At 40.1% G+C, this 18,125-nt stretch overlaps 1 protein-coding gene across 2 annotated transcripts in view; it reads right to left on the reverse strand.

Annotated features, from left to right (window-relative positions):
• Nucleotides 1-18,125, reverse strand: part of LOC140204255 (uncharacterized protein C8orf48-like) — an 88,168-nt gene that overhangs the window by 49,749 nt on the left and 20,294 nt on the right. The gene's annotated exons all lie outside the window — the stretch shown is intronic.

An 18,125-nucleotide genomic window follows, 5' to 3' on the forward strand; every position in this document is an offset into this window, starting at 1 on the left:
CATTTATTGTTTTCCTTCTTTATATTTGTACAGTTTGAACAGTAGGGATTCCAGATAGGGTAGCTGAATGCTCCTCTTGCGGGATGTGGGAAGCAGGGAAACCTCCAGTGTCAGTGACTTCACCTGCGAGAAATGCATCCAACTGCAGCTTCTAAAACTCTGCTTTAAGGAAATGGCGTTGGAACTGGATGAGCTACGGATCATTCATGAGGCTGAGGGGGTGATAGTTAGATATATAGAAAAGTAGTTACATCCACAGTACAGGACCCAGGAGACTGGGTGACAGTCAGGAAGGGGAAAGGAGTTGAACAGCCGGTGCAGAGTATTCCTCAACAACAAGTATACCGGGGGCGTCACGTGATGACGTGGGATTGAGACGTGTAAATCCAGCTCTCCCGTAAAAAATCAGCAAAGTACCGGTTAAACAAAACAAAGTTAATAAATACTTTCCGAAAATTATTTATAAACTTTGCAAGACTACTTTACGATATGCCTCGTAAACCACATCAGAAGAAGTCTGTTGTTGTGAAGCCGCCGCGAGATGGGAAGAAAAAAGGGCCTACTGCAACGATGGAGGCTCGAACTCAGGTTGGATCTCCTTCGGAGGAGATACATTCTATCTCCGGCAGAGAACAGGGAGCAATGGCGGCGGTAGCGGTCTCTCGGAAGAAGATGCCGGAAATGTGCATGTGCAAAGAAGGGCACATGCGCAAATCGACACAACTCAAACTACAAGAACCGACAGCCACTGCAACTGAAAGTGACTCAGAGTCAGAATTGGATTCTGCAGAGAATACAGATGATGAAGAAGAGGAGGAAGAACTGGAAGAGATTGGAAGTAAAGGAGATGATGGAGACATAAAAGAGGCTTTAACTAAGAAAAGTAAGAGCAGAGATTAGAGATATGAAGATGTGCTATAATAAAGCTATGAAAAGACAGGATAAAATGGATAAGAAGCTTCAGAAGATGGAAAGAGCAACGGGGTATATGAATGATAGAGTGGAAAAAACAGAAAATAATCTGCTTGTCTGGAACTCGGAAAGAAATCGACTCTTGGAGAAAGTGGACATGTTGGAAAACTTCAGTAGACGTAATAATATCAAAATTGTTGGTCTTAAAGAAGGTATGGAGGGAGAAAATCCAATAGAATTTTTTCAAAAATGGATCCCAGAAGTTTTGCAAATGAAAGAGGAGGTTCGATCAATTGAAATTGAGCGGGCACATAGAGCTCTAAGACCAAAACCACAAGATGACCAATATCCACGATCAATTTTAATAAAATTCTTAAGATTTCAAGACAAGGAAAGGATTCTACAGGCAGCTACCCAAGCTGTCAAGAATAGAAAAGGGCCATTGATGATTCAAAGGAATAAAGTTTTTTTCTACCCTGACATAAGTTATGAACTTTTGAAGAGAAGGAAGAAATTTAATCCAGTGAAAAAAATCCTATGGGATCATGGTTATCAATTTATATTGCGTTATCCTGCAACCTTGAAGATTTTTTTGGCTCGTGGAGAAAAAAGATTTTTTGATGACTACCAGAAAGCGGAGCAATTTGTGCGAGATTCTCTGAATATTCATCAGATACAAGAACAAATCTAGGGGAGCGAGATAGATTGAAGATGGACTGGGTCAAAGAATGGACTTGTTGGATTTTTGGGCGGATGAATATATAAATATATTATTAATTATACGAGGGGGAAGAAAGATTAAAATTTGAAGAATACTAGTTGGGAATGGTAATATTAATTTTGTTTATATATATATAATTTTTTTTGTTGCGGGGGAGCTGGAAGAAGCACTGACCAATTGCTACGCTAATCATGTGTGCAAGCGTGGCTTTAGCCACGACCCGTAAAATGGAGGGGGGTAGTGTTGTGTATCTTTTCATTCACAACATTAGTGGGGGGGTATTTTGTTTTTTCTGTTTTTGTATCTTTTCAATCTTCTTTTTTCTTTTTGCCTGGAGGGTTGGGAGGGAGACACGTAGCAACATGGTGAAGTTCAAAGAGATTCCCCAAGGAACTATGAGAGCTGAGAAGATAAGTAATGTTTTAGATTGGAGTAACTTTGTTAAGAATAATGGCTAATTTATTGAATTTTTTGAGTTTTAATGTTAATGGGCTTAATGGACCAGTGAAAAGAAAAAGAATCTTAACACATATTAAGAAAATGAAGATAGATTTAGCCTTTTTACAGGAAACGCACTTAACAGAAACAGAACATCAGAAACTAAAGAGAGACTGGGTGGGTAGTGTTGTTGCGGCTTCATTTAATTCAAAAGCGAGGGGAGTAGCAATTTTGATCAATAAAACGTTACCAATTAGAATACAAAATGTAATAACCGATTCTGCGGGGAGATATGTGATTATACATTGTCAACTTTTCTCTGAATTATGGACATTTATGAATATTTATGCACCAAATGAAAATGATGCAAAATTCATACAAGAAGCTTTTTTGAATTTGGCGGATGCACATGAAAAAATATTAATTGGAGAGACTTTAATTTTTGCTTAGACCCAATCTTAGATAGATCAACCAAGGCTGTTATAAAATCGAAGGTAGTAAATCTAACTTTATCATTGATGAAAGATTTGATTTAAGAGTCTTATTGGAACAAATTACTGGAACTCAACTTCCACATAACCCTGTATTATTTCTATTAGGTGATATTGAAGGGATAAAGCTGAAACTTAAATTGAATAAATATCAGAAAGAATTTATAAAAATTGCATTGGCAGTAGCTAAGAAGACTATAGCAGTTACTTGGAAATCTGATTCGTGTTTAAGTATGAATCGTTGGAATAATGAAATCGCTAGTTCTGTTCCACTCGAAAAAATTACTTATAATTTAAGAGATAAATATGTAACATTTCTGAATATTTGGCACCCTTATTTACAAAAGATAGGATGGCATATTTAAGTGCTCCGATAAAGATCTTGGTCCCTTGGGGAAAGTAACGAATAAGTATACCAAATTTATTTTGAACTCCATGGAGCATGTGGATACCTTCCAACACCCAGGCGGTTCTTCTTTTTTTTTCTTCTTCTTTTTTAGGTAGGACTATATATGGGGGGGGGAGGGTTAAGGGGAGGGGGGAGGGTAGACACTATCTTTTCATGTATTCATTTTGAAAATTCAATAAAAATTATATTAAAAAAAAACAACAAGTATACCACTTTTGGATATTGTTGTGGGGAATGACCTAGCAGAGGAAAGTCACAGCGGTTAGGTCTCTGGCACTGAGTCTGGCTCTGTGACTCATAAGGGAAGGGGGAAGAAGAAATGAGCTGTGGTGAGAGGGGATCTGTTAGTTAGGGGAACAGAAATGAGGCTCTGTGGACAAGAACGAGATTTCAGGATGGTATGTTGCTTCTTGGATGTCAAGGACATTTTGGATTGAGTCTTCAGCATTCTTAAGTGGGAGGGTGAGGTAACAAGGTTCTACAAAGCAAGTCAGGGAGATAGGTGCTAAGTTAAAGGACAGGACCTCCAGGGTTGTGATTTCAGGATTGCTACCCATGCCATGTGCTAGTGAGGCTAGAAATAGGAAGATCATACAGTTTAACGCATGGCTAAGGAGTCGGTGTAGGTGCGATAGGGCATCAGATTTTTGGATCATTGGGCTCTCTTCCAGGGAAGATGGGACCTGTACTGTGGAGGACTAATATCCTAGTGAGAAGGTTTGCTGGTGCTGCACAGGGATTAAATGAGACTTGCGGGGGGATGAGAACCAGAGTGCCAGAACAGATAGTGGAGCAGTATTGGAGACCAATGTTGTTAAGACCTCAGACAAAGTCAAGAGCAAAAAGGTTGAGTATGGTGCGACTAACGTTCTGAGCTACATATATTTCAATGCAAGTATTGTAGGAAAGGCAGAGGAGCTCAGGAGATAGATCAACTTAAGGAATTATGTATTGTAGCCAGTTGTGAGATTTGGTTGCAAGGGGGACAGGACTGGCAACTCAATATTCTGGGGTTCTGTTGTTTTAGGCACAACAGAGCGGGAAGGAGAGCGGGAAGGATTAAAAGGGAAGGGGTATCGTGACGAATCAGGGAAAATATCACGGCAGTGTTCATTCAGAACAGACTTCACTCATCTTGTGAAGCTTTACGGGTGGAACTGAGGAATAAGAAAGGTATGGTCATGTTAAAGGGGCAATATTATAGACTACCCCACAGTCTACAGGTTTTAGAGGAATAAATTTGAAGAAAGATCACAGACTGTTGCAAGAAACATAAGGTTGTTACAGTAGGTGATTTTAACTTTCCACATATTGACTGGGATTCCTATACTGTAAAAGGACTAGATGGGAAAGAGTTCATCATGTGTTCAGGAAAGTTTCCTTAATCAGTACGTAGAAGGCCCAACAAAAGAGTCTGCAATACTTGATCTCCTATTATGGAATAAGACAGGGCAGGTGACAGAAGTTTGTGAGGAGGAACACTTGCTTGTAGTGATCACAATGCCATTAGTTTCAATGTAAATATGGAAAAAGATAGACCTGATCTGCAGGGTGAGGTTCTAAATTGGAGACAGGCCAATTTTGATGGTATCAGCTAGGATCTGGCAAGTGTAGATTGGGACAGGCTGTTTTCTGGCAAAGGTGTACTTGGCAAGTGTGGGGCTTTCAAACTTGAAATTCTGAGAGTACGAAGGTTGTTTGTGTCTGTCAGGATAAAAGGTGAAGGTAACAGGTTTAGGGAACTTTGGTTTTCCAGAGATATTGAGGCCCTGGTTAAGAGAAAAAAAAGAGGTGCATGACAGATATAGGCTGGTAGGAACAAATGAGCTACTTATGAAGTATAAAAAAATGCAAGAGAACACATACAAAATCAGGAGGGATAAAAGGAGGCATGAAGTTGCTCGAGTAGATAAGGTGAAGGAGAATCCGCAAGGATTCTACAGATATGTCAAGAGCAAAAATATTGCAAGGGACAAGATTGATCCCTTGGAAGATCAGACTGGTAAACTTATGGATGACCCCAAAGAGATGGGGGAGATCGTAAATGGATTTTCTGTATCTGTATTTACTCAGGAGATAGACACCATGTGTACAAGTAAGGCAAAGCAGCTGCAAGGTCATGGAGCCTATAGAGATTACAGAGGTGTTTGCTGTATTGAGGCAAATTAGGATGGATAAATCCCCAGAACCTGACAAGATGTTCCCTTGGATCTGTGGGAGGCAAGGACAGAAAATGCAGAGGCTCTAGCAGAGATATGTAAATCATCCTCAGCAGCAGGTGAGGTACTGGAGGATTGGAGGAGAGCTAATGTTGTCCTGCTGTTTAAGAAAAGCTCTAAAAACAAACCAAGAAATTATAGGCCGGTGAGCTGGACATCAGTAGTGGGAAAGTTACTGAAAGGTATTCTAAGGGAGCGGATATATGTGCATTTGGATAGACATACACTGATTAGCGCTAGTCAGCATGGCTTTGTGTCATGTCTAACCAATCCTATAGAATTTTTTGAGGAAGTTACCAGGAAGGTTGATGAATGCCACGCAGTGGATGTTGTCTACATGGACTTTAGCGATGCACTTGACAAGGTCCCACATGAGAGGTTGGTCAAGAAGGTTCAGGAGTTTGACATTCAAAATGAGGTAGCATATTGGATTACACATTGGCTTTGTGGAAGAACCCAGAGAGTGGAAGTTGATGGTTGCCTCTCTGACTGGAGGACTGTGACTAGTGGAGTACCACAAGGATCAGAACTGGGACCATTGTTGTTTATCATCTATATCAATGATCTGGATGACGAAGTGATTAACTGGATCAGCAAATCTGTGGATGACACCAAGGTTGAGGATGTAGAGAACAGCAAGAAAGACTATCAGAGCTTGCACTGGGATCTAGACCAGCTGGAAAAATGGGCTGAAAAATGGTATATGGAATTTAATGTAGCAAGTGCAAGGTGTTGCACTTCAGTAGGACCAACCAGGGTTGGTCTTACAGAGCGAATGGTAGGGCACTGAGGACTGCAGTGGAAGAAAGGGATCAAGGAATACAGATCCATAATTTATTGAAGGTGGCGGCCCAGATAGGTAGAGTCGTAAAGAAAGCTTTTGGCACATTTCATAAATCAAAGTGCTCTACCACCATCAACACAAGTTCCAATGACTCCGGACATTTTCAAAGTGCCTATTGTGCAACCTCCAATCCCAACTCCGGCCTGGACCTTGACCAACAGCACCTCTGGCCGGGACTTTACATGCTGCTGTTGGAACCCCAGTTTCCCTTTCCCCCACCACCACTTTGCAATCCCTTGTCTCTTAGGTCCCACCATCAGCTCTTGAATCCTTGGAGACTCCATCTTCTTCCCACCCCACCTTCCCTGAAAACACCAACTCTCCCTTCTCCTCAGACACTACCAACTCTCTTCTCTCTCTGATCTTCCTCTCTCTGAGGCAGAATGTTCTGACCTCAGTAAAGGCCTCACCTTTGTACCTCTGCACCCATACCTCAGTGAGTTCTGCGTCTGCCATGATGCTGAGCTCTTCTTCTGCCGCCTCTGTGCCTACTTCTTTGGCAAGGACTCTCCAGCCAGCACCAATGACTCCTTCCCCAGTCTTCAAACCTCCTCCTCTTCCTGGACACCTCTCTCTGGTCTTCTGCCTGCTCTGGATCTTTTCATTGCCAACTGCTGACATCAACGATCTCAACTTCTCTACTCCTCTCCCCAAGTCTAACCCTACTTCCAAATGCACTGCTCTCCACTATCTCCACACCATCAAATAAGGGGCTGCTGTAGTAGTCTGATGGACTGACCTCTACCTTTCTGAGGCCAGGCGACAACCCTCAGACACCTTCTCTTACTTGCCCCTCAAACAGGACCCCATTAAGCAGCTTAGTCACCCGCACCATCACTGAGCTTATTAACTCTGGGGATCTTCCATCCACTGCCAGCAACCTCATAGTTCTACCTCCTTAACAAGATCCACACAACTGCCTGTCCAGGTAGACCCATTGTTTCTGCTTCTTCCTGCCCCACTGAACTTGTATCAACATACCTCAACTCTGTTTTATCCCCTTGTTCAGAACTTTCCTACCTATATCTGTGATACTTCACCTGCTCCTGCTCTTTTCAATTACTTCAAGTTCCCAGGCCCCGACTGTCTCATTTTCACCATGGACATTCAGTCTGAATACACCTCCATTCCCCCATTATGAGGGCCTTAAAGCTCTCTGCTTCATTCTAGATAACAGACCCAACCTGTTCCCCTCCACCACCACTCTCTTCCATTTGGCAGAACTGGTCCTCACTCTCAATAATTTCTCCATTTCCTCCAAACCAAAGGTGTAGCCATGGGTACTTGCATGGATCCCAGCTATGACTTTTTATTGGTTATGTGGAACAGACTATGTTCCAAGCCTATACTAGTATCACTCCCCAACTTTTCCTCCGCCACATCGATGACTGCATTGCGGCTACTTCCCATACCCATGCTGAGCTCAGCGGCTTCATTAGCTTTGCCTCCAACTTCCATCCTGGCCTCAAATTTATCTGGTCCATTTCTGACACCTCTCCACCCTTTCTCAATCTCACAGACTCTATTTCCAGAGACTGTTTACCTACTGATATATTTCACAAGCCCACTGATTCTCACACCTACCTGGACTATACCTCTTCCCATCCTATCACTTGTAAAAACACCATCCCCTTCTCTCAGTTCCTCCCTCTTCACTACAGCTGCTCTCAGGATGAGGCTTTTCATTCTAGAACTAATAAGATATCCTCCTTCTTCAAAGAAAGGAGCTTTTCTTCCTCCACCATCATCACAGCCCTCACACGCATCTCTTCCATTTTGCTTACATCTGCCCTCACACTATGCTCTTGCCATCCCACCAGGAATAGGGTTCCTCTTGTTCTCACCTACCCGTCCAGTGGCTTCTGCATCCAGAACATAATTCTCCGTAACTTCTGTCATCTCCACCGGGATCCCACCACCAAGCACATCTTTCCATTCCTCCCCCCCCACTAACTTTCCACAGCAATCACTCCCTATGTGACTGCCTTGATCATTCATTCCTCCTCACTGATCTCCCTCCTGGCACTTACCTTTGCAAGAAGAGCAAGTGCCATACCTGCCCCTACACCTCCTCCCTGATTACCATTTAGGGCCTCAAACAATCCTTCCATGTGAGGTGACACTTCACCTGTGAGTCTGTTGGTGTCATCTATTGCATCTGGTGCTCCCAGTGTGGCCTCCTGTATATGGGTGAGACTCGATGTAGACTGGGAGACCGTTTTGCTGAGCACCTCTTCCAGAAAAAGCAGGATCTCCTGGGCCACCTACTTCAATTCTACTTCCCATTTCGACATGCCAGTCGAAGGCCTCCTCTACTGCCACGATGAGGCCATACTCAGGTTGGAGGAACAACATCGAATATTCTGTCTCAGTAGCCTCCAATCTGATGGCATGAACATAGATTTCTCAAACTTCCGGTAAATGCCCCTCCCCCTTCACCATTCCCATTTTTCTCTCTCACCTCATCTCCTTATCTGTCTATCACCTCCCTCTGGTGCTTTCCTCCTTCCTTTTTTCCATGGTCATCTATCCTCTCCTATCAGATTCCCCCTTCTTCAGCTCTTTATCTCTTCCACCTATCAGCTTCTCAGCTCTTTACTTCACCCCTCTCCTGGTTTCAGCTATCACCTACCACCTTGTATTTCTTGCTCCCCTCCCGCCACCTTCTGGTCCTGACTTCCCATCCTTTCTTCCCAATCCTGGTGAAGGGCCTTGGCCCGAAACATTGCCTGTTTACTCTTTTCCATAGATAATGCCTGGCCTGGCATTTTGTGTGTTGTTGTTTATTGAATACAGGTGATGGGATGTTATGTTGAAGTTGCATAAGATATTGATGAACCCCAATTTGGAGTATTGTGCGCAGTTTTGTTCACCTGCCCACAGGAAAGTTGTAAATAAGGTTGAAAGAGTACAGAGTGCTCTTTCTGCCAGGATGCCTTCAGGGAGAACTCATTACGGTGAAGCTCGATGGATATGATTAAATATTCCCATTTCAGCCTGCTACAGCTGAGAATCACAACTGCATCCAAGGTCCGTACAGTTAATAAAGATGTTTTAATGTGATTGATTAATCAATCGCTGCTTAAAACCAATGGAAATAATGTCGATTGTGGCCATACTTCTCATCAGACTCCTCAAAGGAAATGTGGCTGTTCCTCGGGGCTACAAGTCCACTTAAAAGAAAAACGGGATTTTCAACTCCCAAGATTGACCATATTGTTGGCAAACATAGTCTCTAGTAAATAAAATTGACAATCTCAGAGCAAGGGAGCTGCATTGGAGGGACATCAGGACATCTGTACCAGACGCAGCAATTCAGATTGACGGGTTCACTATGCTCCATCAGGGTAGGACTGTAGAGTCTCGCAAAAGCAAAGGTGGAGGGGTATGCCTCATGATCAACTCCTGTCGGTGCACAAATGTGTCAGTGGTGTCCCAATTCTGCTCACCAGACCTGGAATACCTTGCAATGAAGTGTTGGCCATTTTGCCTACCATGGGAGATTTCAGGGATCATTTTGGTAGTGATATACATTCCACCTCAGGCCAATGTCAAACAGGCTCTAGATAAGTTGAGCAATGTGATCAACAAGTACGAAACAGCACACCCTGACACCTTCACCATCATTTTGGGTGATTTTAACCAGACCTACTTAAAAAGTCACTAAATAATTATAATCAACAAGTCACTTGTAGTACCATAAGAACCAACACACTGGACCATGTTACACCACCATCAAGAGTGCTTACCGTGCAGTTCCACACCCAGACTTTGAAAAGTCTGACCAACTGGCTATACTTCCACTCTCCGAGTATAGGCAGAGATTGAAGACTACTGCACCAGCAGTGAGGACCAAGAAAGTTTGGGATTCTCCAGGAGGCGCTCATGGAGTGAGGTTGATTCTGGCTTCACTCCATTATCGTTATTCTTTTTAACCTATGATCACCCTTATTTAATTTACTTTTACCTACCCTTGAAGATTTAAACTATATTATTGATTTTTCCTTGAATTGTGACTGTGAAATTTGAAGAAATGAGTAAAGAAATAAGTACAAGATCTAGAACCCGGGATCCTAAAGATGGGAAAGACTCCGATGGAAACAGGAGGAAGAAAGCTGAAGCCAAGCAACTGGAATTAACTTATGATACTCTGCTGAATCTCTTAGATGAAAAATTCGCACAACAACATCAAAGTTTTAAAGAAGATTTAAAGTCAATTACAGACTCTTTGGAATCGCTGGGCTCCGAAGTGAAACAGCAACAAAGTAAAATTACCGAATTGGATAGTGACGCTCGGGAGAGAGGTTTGAAAATTCAGAGTTTAGAACAGAAATTGTCTTCAGCGACTAAACAACTGGAGCGTTTTAAATCTAAGATTATTGATCTTGGAAATCGATCTAGAAGACAGAACTTACGTATATCCAGTCAAGCTTTACCAAATAAGTCGGCCACTCTTATCAACTCTTTTATGATTGATTCTGGAATTTTAGAAATTTGGTGATTTTTACATCCTAACGAGAAAGAGTACTCATTCTTCTCACATGTTTATCATTCATCTTCTAGAATTTATTACTTTTTTATAGACTTTCGTTTAATTCCATCTGTAATTGACTGTAATTATGACATTATTGCCATTTCTGATCATGCTTCATTGAAACTTTCTATCAAGTTAATGGATACATCTCCTAGTATCAGACAATGACGGTTTAATTCTAATTTGCTTTAAGACCCGGATTTTGTTAAGTTTATGAAGGAACAGATTGATCTCTTTTTTCAACAAATAATACGGAAGAAATTTCCATCGGGACAGTATGGGACACTTTTAAAGCATATATCCATGGTCAGATTATTTCTTATTCTGTTGGTTTGAAAAAACGTATTAATAATGAAACACTTTGGTTGGTTGAGGAAATTAAAGAAATTGATAAGAAATATTCTATTACTCCTAGTAAGGAGCTTTATAAACAAAGAGTTGAACTTCAAATGGAACATAGCTTATTATTAACATCCTCAATTGAAAATCAATTAATGAAAACCAGAAGTGAGTTTTATATACATAGTGATAAGTCGGGTAAACTATTAGCTAATCAATTGAAAACTGATTCGGTTAAATGTCAAATTATTAAGATTCGTAAACATGATGACATTTTAACAGTCAATCATGACGAGATAAATAAATCCTTTCAAGAATTTTACGCCTCTTTATACCGTTCTGAATTTCCTCATGATCCCAACATAATGCATGACTTTTTAAGGAAATTGAATTTTCCGAAATTATCACCAGAAGAATGTTTAACATTAGAAACTTGTATCACGGATGAAGGAATAAAAGTTGTTATTTCCTCTATGAATTCTGGCAAAGCACCTGGTCCAGATGGTTTTACAGTGGAATTCTTTAAAGTTTTTTTTCTTCTACTCTTTCGCCTTGGCTGTCTAGAGTTTTTAAAAAAGCAATCAGATTAGGTAAATTACCACAATCATTTTATGGAGCTTCTATTTCTTTAATTCTTAAAAAGAATAAAGACCCTACTCTTTGTGCATCATAGAGACCGATATCTCTGTTGAATGTAGATTCTAAGATTTTTTCTAAAATATTTGTAACTAGGTTAGAGAAGGTATTACCTCAAATTATCTCTGCAGACCAGACTGGATTTATTAAAAACCGTTATTCATCTTTTAATATTAGGAGATTAATGAATATTATTTATACTCCATCCCTTACTACTTCAGAATGTGTTATTTCACTAGATGCTGAGAAAGCTTTTGACAGAGTTGAATGGCCATATTTATTTACTGTGCTTGAGGAATTTAATTTTAGCCCAATATTTAGATCTCGGATTAAATTGATATATTATACCCCTGTAGATTCGGTTTTTACCAATAATCAAAGATCTCTCTTTTCTCGTTTATTTCCGGGTACTAGGCAGGGATGTCCTCTTAGTCCATTATTATTTGATATTGCCCCTGAACCTTTAGCAATTGCTATTCGAGATTCACCTGACATTCTTGGTATTACTCGTGTGAATGAAATACGCAAGGTATCATTATATGCAGCCGATTTGCTATTATATATCTCTAACCCTGAGAAATCCATTCCTGCTGTTTTATCCTTGTTGGCTCAGTTTAGTAATTTTTCTGTTTATAAATTAAACCTTAATAAGAGTGAACTATTTCCCCTAAATATGCAGGTTCCAATTTATGGATGTTTACCATTTAAATTGGTTACCGATTTCTTTACATAGTTGGGGGTTAAAATTACAAAAGCATAAGTATTTATTTATGGCTAATTTTTTATCTTTAATTGATCAGATTAAAATTTTGTTTACCAAATGGTCACCAATGTCTCTATCATTGATAGGTTGGATTAATGCAATCAAGATGATTATTTTACCTAAATTTTTATATTTATTTCAAGTGGTGCCAGTTTTTATTCCGAAATCCTTTTTTGACAAGGTTGATTCTAAAATCTCTTCATATATATGGCAGAATAAAAATCCTAGGATAGGTCAAAGATACAGAAATTTAAAAAGGAGTGAGTTCTGGCATTGCCGAACTTAAGATGTTATTATTGGGCAATGAATATTCGATATTTAAAATTTTGGTCATGGGATTTGGACATAACTTCAAGTCCACATTGGGTAAATCTTGAATGTAAATCTTTACAAGGGTTTTCATTGGGTTCTATTTTAGGGACCTTGCTTCCCTTTTCTCTTTCTAAATTGCATAAACAAATGGTTAACCCAATAGTAAAATATATTTTACGAATATGGTTTCAATTTTGAAATTTTTTGGGTTGAATCATTTATTCTAGCAAGTCCTATTATATCTAATTTGTTTTTTCAACCCTCTATCATGGATCAAGCCTATTTGGCTTGGAAAACTAAAGGTATATTAAGATTTTGTGATCTATTTTTGGATAATTGTTTCATGTCTTTTGAACAATTATCTAACAAATACAATTTGCCTAGATCCCATTTTTTTTAGATACTTACAAATTAGAAATTGTTTAAATACTGTCCTCCCTACCTTGCCGAATTTATATTCATTGGATATTTTGGAAAAAATTTTAGGTTTAAATCCTTTCCAGAAAGGTGTAATAGCAAACATTTATAATATAGTTATGAAAATACATCCAGACGTATCTAATAAAGTTAAGATCGATTGGGAAAGGGAACTTAAGATTACTTTACCTATTGAAAAATGGGAAAAATTCTTCAATTAGTTAATTCATCCTCTATATGTGCTAAATATGTGTTGATACAGTTTAAAGTAGTGCACAGGGTTCATATGTCTAAGGATAAATTAGCTCGTTATTATTCTCATATAAATCCTATATGTGATAGATGTCACTCCAAGATATCTTCTTTAACTCATATGTTTTGGTCATGACCTCTTTTTAAAAAATACTGAAAAGATATCTTTGATATTATTTCAACTGTTTTGAGTATTGATTTAAAACCCCACCCTATTACTGCAATTTTTGGTTTACCAATGATAGACCGAAATCTTTTAACATCTTCAACCTGTTGGATGATTGCATTCCTTACACTAATGGCCAGAAGATCCATTTTGCTGAGTTGGAAAGAGATCAATCCCCCCACCACATTTCATTGGTTCTCCCAAACTATGTTGTGTTTAAATTTAGAAAAAATTAGAAGTGTTATTTATGATTCCTCTATTAAATTTGAAAAGACTTGGAGGCCATTTATTCAATACTTTCATATGATGTAATTTGACCTTTTCCAAACCTACTCTATCTCTTTTTAGTATATGTTGAGAGGAGCGGAGTCGACGGCACTAATAGTTCATTTTTTTTATGTTTCACAACAGCCCATGTCTTCTTTTTTCTTCTGTAGTTTAATTGGTCTATCTTGTTAGATTAGTTTTTTTTTGGGAGGGGGGAATATATTTTTTCTTTTTTCCTTTTTCATGTTAATTTGTCTATATATAATATTTGTATCCTGTAAGATTGAGAGGTTTAATATCCATGTATTAACTGGGTTTATATTTATATATGATAATTACAACAACGTAATCCCAATAACTTTGTATGATTATTATGTTACGTTAATCTTTATCACTACGATACTAATAAAAAGATTGAAAAAGAAAAAGAAGGACAAGGGAAGCACAGGAGCACTTACAGGACTGCTTTGAATTGGTGGTCTGGACTGTATTCAGGGATTCATCTTCAAATGTGGATGAGTATGTCACAGTTGCTACCAACTTCATCAAAACCTGTGTGGATGTGTGTGTGCCTACAAAAACTTGCTATACATTCCCAAACCAAAAGCCATGGATGAACTAGAAGGTTCGTCATCTGCAGAGGGCTAGGTCTGTGGCATTGAAGTCTGGTGATACAGGTCTGTACAAGAAAACCAGGTGTGACTTCAAGAGCAAAGAAACAATTTGAAGTGAAATAGGAGACGACATCGGATACACATCAACTCTGGCAGGGTTTGCAAGACATACTCCCTACAAAGCAAAACCCAATAGCATGAATGGCAGCGATGCTTCACTACCAGATGAGCGCAACGCCTTCTACGTCCACTTTGAAAGGGAGATTATAACTACAGCTGTGAAGATCCCTGTTGCACCCGGTGACCCTGTGACCTCTGACCCAGAGGTCAATATCAGGCTGTCCTTTAGGAGGTTGTAACCTTGCAAGGTTGCAGTACCTGGTAAGGCTCTGAAAACTTGTGCCAACCAACTGGTGGGAGTATTCAAGGACATTTTCAACCTCTCAATGCTATTGTCAGAAGTTCCCACCTGCTTCTAAGAGGCAACAATAATACCAGTGCCCAAGAAGAGTAGCGTGAGATGTCTTAATGACTATTGTCCAGTAGCATTCACATCTATGGCAATGAGATGCTTTGAGAAGTTGATCATGGCTATAATCAACTCCTGCTTCAGCAAGGACCCGGACCCAGTGTGGGATATATATAGGGTAAATGCAAGCAGGCTTTTTCCACTGAGGTTGGGTGGGACTAATGAGAAGTCATGGGTTAAGGGTGAAAGGTGAAAACTTTAAGGGGAACATGAGGAAAAACTTCTTAATTCAGAGGGTTGTGAGAGTGTGGAACAAGTTGCCAGCGCAAGTGGTGCCTGCACGATCAATTTCAACAGTTAAGAGAAGTTTGGATAAATACATGCATGGCAGGGGCACGGAGGGCTATGGTCTGGGAAAAGGCAGTTTAAGTGGTTCAGCAAAGACTAGATGGGCTGAATGGCCTGTTTATGTGCTGTTCTTTTGTATGACTCTACACCATTGAGCGCATCTACAAGGAGTGTTGTCACAGAAAAGTAGCAAGCACCATCAAGGACCCCCACCATCTAATTCATGCTTTCTCCTCACTGCTGCCAAAGGAAGGAGGCATTTATTACCCTTCAACCATCAGGAACTTGAACCAGAGGGAATAATTTCACTCAACTTCACCCACCCGACAATGAACTATTCCCACAACCTCATTTTCAAGGACACTTCATCTCATGCTCTTGATATTTATAGATTTTTTTACTTATTTATTGTTGTTTTGTATTTGCGCAGTTGCTGTCTTTTGCACATTGGTTCATGTTAGTCTTATGTACGGTTTTTCATTGATTCTATTGTGTTTCTTTGTATTTACTGTGAATTGCCTGCAAGAAAAAAAATCTCAGCTTAGTATATGGTGACATACGTTGTACAAGGGGTGATTGATAAGTTCGTGGCCTAAGATAGAAGCAGTCAATTTTAGAAAACCTAGCACATTTATATTTCAACATAGTCCCCTTCTATATTTACACACTTAGTCCAGCAGTCGCGGAGCATACGGATCCCTTCTTTGTAGAAGTCGGCATCTTGGACCTCCAGAAGTGGTCCACAGCAGGGGTGATTGATAAGTTCGTGGCCTAAGGTAGAAGGAGATGAGTTATTAACTTCAAACTTTCTGCATAATCACTCAAAGAGCTAAACTGCATGTGCATGTAACGAGAGCTGTATAACTCATCTCCTTCTACCTTAGGCCACAAACGTATCAATCACCCCTGCTGTGGACACTTTCTGGAGATCCAAGATCCGTATGCTCCACGACTGCTGGACTAAGTGTGTAAATGTAGGAGGGGACTATGTTGAAAAATAAATGTGCTAGGTTTTCTAAAACTGACTCCTTCTACCTTAGGCCATGAACTTATCAATCACCCCTCCTATGTACTTCAATAATAAATTTACTTTCAACATTTAACTTTGAACTTCAATCTTTCAACGTTCTTGCAAAGACCCTTCCTTCTCCTCAAAGCTGCCCTCATCGCCTTTCAGTTGCATGTTCCCACAAAACCTTAATAGATTTTAAAAACGCAAACAACAGGAATTCTGCAGATGCTGGAAATTCAAGCAACACACATCAAAGTTGCTGGTGAACGCAGCAGGCCAGGCAGCATCTCTAGGAAGAGGTACAGTCAGCGTTTCAGGCCGAGACCCTTCATCAGGACTAACTGAAGGAAGAGTGAGTAAACCTCTTCCTAGAGATGCTGCCTGGCCTGTTGCGTTCACCAGCAACTTTGATCTGTGTTGCTTAATAGATTTTAGTTGGGATAGTGGCATTTCAACTTAATCGACAAGACAGACCAAGAGAACTTGCTGTGGAATGAAGTTAAATTGACGTCAAGGGCAGAGATGGGCTGAAGATATTTTAAAAGTATTACTAACAATGGGTCTTGACTGCCCTTCTGTTCCTAATGAGTTCATCCTTGTTCCTGCCTCTGAGTGAGGTGGAGCTTTAGGTGGTGGAGCCACTTGCGGCTTTTAGACAACTAAAGAAATGTCATGCCTCTCTGAAAATTGCTGAGCCTCCTGTGCTCTCACCATCCACCGTCAGTTCCTTACTCCCCCTTTGACATCTGGATCTCTGCCTTCTGGTGCCTGTAAAGCTGTTTCCTTTTCCTTGACGAAACAAGGAATTTGCATTTGAGGACAGAGTTCAGTCTTACATGCCCAACATCAAAGTCCTAAAACAGGCATTCTGTTTCAGGCTGTGCCACTGACAGGATATTCAAGGCTGTTCTCAAAGCCTTCCAACAATGTAACATCCTCAATGACTCCAGGAATCTTTACAAATAGACTGCTCAAAGCACAGTGGAAACATTTGGGATGGCTTGAGAACATCAACACCATGAATTAAGAGCACAAGAGGCCCATCATGAGCAATGGAAAGAACTCACTACCTCACAAACTACACGGCTCCATTGGCCTCCATCTGCCCCTTCTGCAAGACAGCTCATGGTTTGAACATTGTACTCATGAATTACCACCTAACCCACATAACCAGAGTGGAGCTAAGTCAAACTCAATCTCAAGAGACAGCTTAAAAATAATTAAAAAAAATAAAACTTCAAGACACTTTCTCCAGTGATGCTTAGTGTTCTGAAAGATACAGCAGGTACCGTTTTGACAATAAGAAATAACTGATGATGGTTTGGACAATATGTGTTCATCTCTTTTACAGAATTACCAAGTTTGCAGATGGCAGACAAAAATTGTTGGTTTTGGAAACAGTGAAGTATGTTGTCTGAAGATGCATCAGAATATAGATCATCTAGGAAAGTGAGCTAAGGAATGACATATGGAATTTAACTATGAGAAGTGCTAAGCGATGCATTTTGGGAATTTAAACCAGGTCAGTTCATACACTGTGAACGACAGGGCCTGGGGAGTGTTGTAAAATAGAGAGACCTAGGGAGTACAGGCACATAGTTCCCTGAACGAGCTGACAGAACACGTGGTGATATGTGAAGGCATATGGCACTTTTCCTTTCATTGGACAGGTCACTGAGTACAAGAGTTGGGACGTCATGTTACAGAAGTAGAAGACATTGGTGAGACCACACCTGGAATATCATGCACCATTCTGGTCACCATACTGTAGGAAGGATGTAAATAAGCTAGCAAGGATGCAGAAAAGATAGTACAGATGTTGCTGGGACAGGAGGACTTAAGTTAAAAGGGAAAGATGGATGGACAGGTAGTGTTTTCCCTAGAGCAAAGACTACTGGTGGGTGACCTTATCAAGGTTTATAAAATCATAAGATGGATTGTTATAATCTTTCTCCTAGGTTA

The sequence above is a fragment of the Mobula birostris genome, chromosome 10 (genome assembly GCF_030028105.1).
Source record: "Mobula birostris isolate sMobBir1 chromosome 10, sMobBir1.hap1, whole genome shotgun sequence".
NCBI classification, from domain to species: domain Eukaryota; kingdom Metazoa; phylum Chordata; class Chondrichthyes; order Myliobatiformes; family Myliobatidae; genus Mobula; species Mobula birostris.